Genomic DNA, 3953 nt, shown 5'->3' on the forward strand with positions numbered 1-3953 from the left:
TGTTTGAACTGAGCAAAGGTATAGTGCCCACGGAGGTCCATTTCAGAAGAACCGTCTTTGGGCACTCTGTAGATGGCCTTGCTGCATACAGGGGGGAGTTGAGCCAAGTTCCCAATCAGATAGATGTGCATATTTCCAAATAGTTCTTTGGAATAGGGATGTGCCTCACTACACCGTCGCTCGACCATTCCAAGCAGGCTAAGGCTCACCATGGAGTATTCATCGATAAAGAGAAAGCGTACGTTTTCCATGTCATCCTGAAAAGCTTTTGCACGCTCTCCGGTGAGTGGGGCAAAGTCACGCGGTCTGATGGGCAGTTGCAGGCCTCAGTGAAGTGTCTCACCGTTGATGCCCAGGGCAGCCACAGCAGTAAAAGCCATCAGCCGATAGGAGTCACGACCAAGCCGTGCGTCCAGGGTAGATGTCACAGCTTTAATGACTGTAGACTTTCCACAGCCAGCTTTGCCCTGGACGATTACTAGGCGTGGCGGGGTTGAGCCTCTGGGTTTGACAATTTCTTCTATCTGCAGTGACAGGATGTCCATGACAACTTGCTGCTCCGGAGACAAGTGAACAGCGGGGCCGGTCGAGGTTGTGCGCTCCACAACGAATTCTGCTTTTGCCGTTTGGAGGAAGGTCCGTAAAACGTCGAGATTTCCGTAACGGTGTCCCTCGGATGCCCAGTCGTGCGCGAGGTCCATCTCTCTTGTGCCTAGCTCGACACGCTCGACATTTTGGTTTGGTAGGTGCCGTGCGACTGTCATCCATTCGTCTAAATTCTCTCCTTGTGTAACGTCCATGTCATCTAAATCATTGTTTTCAGGATCTGGAAGATGCTCTTCACCCTGCGGCACCACATTGTTGGCGGTAAATGCTTCACGCCACGTGCCGTGCCCCGAGAGGGCTCCCTCTTCAGTTCGCCATGGGACGTGCAGCAAGACTTGCTGGCGATAGTACCCTTCATTGCGAGCAGCGCAGGGTGTGAGGCGCAGACGAAGATTCACGCATACCACGTTAAATTTGGTAAGTTTGGCGTACCTAATCAATTAGAACAAATTTCCCTTTTAAGCAAAATAGTAATAACAATGTGCTTTAAAAAAAGATCAGGAGCTGTACGACGAACGTCTTACCTTTTTAGACGATCCAGTCTATACCAGCAGGTTTGGCGCGCGGGGGAGCGTTGCGTTATGCTTCGTCCCAACTTCCCCCCGCCCGCCAACAATCACTACTGTGCGCTAGGCCACGCCCCATCCAGGCGCTCCCAGCCCCACAAACAATATACACTCAACACTCTTCCAAGCCTGGCCTGCCTGAAGGTGGCCCAGGCCAGGGCGCAGGGCCGCCGAGACCTCGACTCCAACGACGAGCACCTCTGGTTTCGTCCAAAGGGCGATCACCACGTCGCCGAACAATCGTCCAACAACTGCCTGGTCTCGCAAGGGAACTCATAAGCAGTGTTAGTCCCCGATTTTGTTCCATGAATCTCAGAACAAAAAGTCGTAACTACTCTAGTTCTAGCAAGCAATAACGTATTTAATTAGTAGCAATAATTTTGTATTAAATTTTCTTTTATTCGGATCGTCTATTTGTTAACACGGAGTGTTAACGTTTTTTGGATGTGTCGTACTTGTAGTCACGAGCAAACGTCCACAATGACACCTTATTCAGGTGTGCAGGCCTCTTGGGGTAGCGCCGAGCAGTGAGCCGTGCGCCTCGTCTGCTTGGACAGAAGATGACTCGCGTTCAGAATCGCCTTGGACGACGTCAGGATCATCAGCATTGTCCTCTCGGATGTCTGAAGTTCTTTCCGGAGCCGGTGCTACCCAGGTAGGGTCGAAAAAGTTCACTCTTACGAAGTTCCGGGAGCTATGCATGTGCTTCTGTGAAGTTGCAAGATGAATGATTTCTTGAGATGAAAAGTCCCGCTCACTGATGGACTGCACGCAGCGCCGTTGGATTGCTTTTCGTGCACTGTCGTCATCACTTACGTCCAGGTCCCGCAATGCATCCTCAAAAAGTTCCTGCATGGACTTTGACTTCTTTTCAGGCTTAGCCGAGTATTTGGCAAGATAATTGGCACATAGTTGTTTAGACAATACAGGTTTACCGTCCATATTGCCTATCCAGGCTGATATGACTCGTTCAATTAAATTATTTAGAAGACTGGGATGAACTGGGGCTCACCCTTTTCATCAAAGATAATTTCAGTACGATCCGCCAGCTGAAAGGGAAACTTGAATCGGCATTCTAATGGCTGTCCTGGACCTTTGCTTCGGCGCAGGCAGTAGGCTTCAGTGCAGCGCAGGTGGCGCTCGACTCTATTCAAGAGCTCTCCAAGATGGCGCATTCGGTCCTCAGGTGCGACGTCCTTGTAGCGCTTGCGGCAGGGATGCACTTGAGCAGGCGGAAGACCTAGGCCGACGATCCACGCGGACACAATGTTGTGAAAGTAGTCCACGACGGTCGCGAACTCCTCAGGAGTCATTTCCTTCAGTCGTGTCACGTCAGGGGCATCTGATAGCCAGAGGAGGCTGTGGACGACCCACGAAACTGCCATTCAAAGCGTCACCAAAAATCCTTGACAGGATACATCAGCTTCAAAATCTTTCCCAAAAAGTACTCCGCCCTCTTCAAAAAAGACATACTCGGGACGTTCGGCTGGTCTGCAATGAAATTTCTTCTCCGTTCTTCTGTAAGCTCTTCTAGCATGATACGCTCACCGTCAGAGAGGTTGGCATTGTACTGTTCAAGTATAAGGCGGAAGAGATCTGGCCAGTGAAGATCGGCGGCACTGAGAGTCATAAAGATGGTCGGGACACCTAGCTGGTTAATCATGTCCAGTAGCTCACTAAGGCATGCACCCCAGTATTGGCGAGTGCCATGCAGCTTGGTGCCGTAAAACATAATATCACGGGCAAGTCCAGGTCGCTGTCTAGCCATTTCCCGCAGATCCCTGACAGTCTTGCCATGGAGGTCCTCGTTTCTCCTGACGTAAATGCTGCCTGCACGTAAGGCTTCGTGGCGCATTACGGTGTTGAATGCAAAAAAACGGAAACGGGGATCGTTTGCGAAGCGCCCATCTTTATATTCTAGAAGGAACTTGAAGTACTGCACTGGCGTGAAATTCAAGTCTGCAGCGCCAGTAGGAAACAAAGCTGGGAACGCCATACTTATGTACCTGATGTGATTCAAAACAAACAGCATCAATACGTGGTCTTATGAATTTGAAATATTTTCTTATGAAAGTTACATAAAACTGAAAATTATGGAACTTTTCTGTCATTAAGTACGGAGACGTAGCATTTTTACAGAAGTTCATAAGCTCAAAGTACACAATTTTATAAAAAATCGATTTTGTGGACCAGTATGAAAACCGAAAATATGATGAAGACTTTTGATTGGGTGCTTTATTTAGAATATCAATGTTCCATTAACTAGCACGACTTTTAAAATTGGCAATGTAACGATATCAGTTTTCGGTAATTGTTTACTTGAGTGACTCCTTGCCCTGGAGTCACTCAAGTATACCGTCGGAAAGGTATTTTTCAGTAGAATCCTGAACAGTATTTATATATTGGCGCTCGAGTCTGGTTTTCCTCAAAATTAAATAAATATGCGTCGCCGCTAACCTTCAGATGCACTTTGAAGACGGAAGGATAACTCACGTTAACGGCTAGTCCTGTCGTTGATCGCTCCGGCTGGGGTTTTTAAATCATTGCTCCTGCATCAAAGCCTACGCCTGATTCATAATATCAGGCTTTCTTTCTCTACCGTTGCTTAGATCACAGTTTTCACACTTCTCCAAAAATGCCTTCTGCTTGGCGTGGTCGTACCCAGAAAGGGGGCCGAGTGCAGTCACGTGCGAGGCTACGTACCGGTGAGGCCGGAAGACGGCCGGTTAGAAGGGAAAATTTATTCGGGGAAATTTATTCGAAAACGGGCAGCTAACAGCC

The sequence above is a fragment of the Frankliniella occidentalis genome, unplaced genomic scaffold, assembly GCF_000697945.3.
Source record: "Frankliniella occidentalis isolate FOCC.00 unplaced genomic scaffold, Focc_3.1 Scaffold364, whole genome shotgun sequence".
Lineage (NCBI taxonomy): Eukaryota > Metazoa > Arthropoda > Insecta > Thysanoptera > Thripidae > Frankliniella > Frankliniella occidentalis.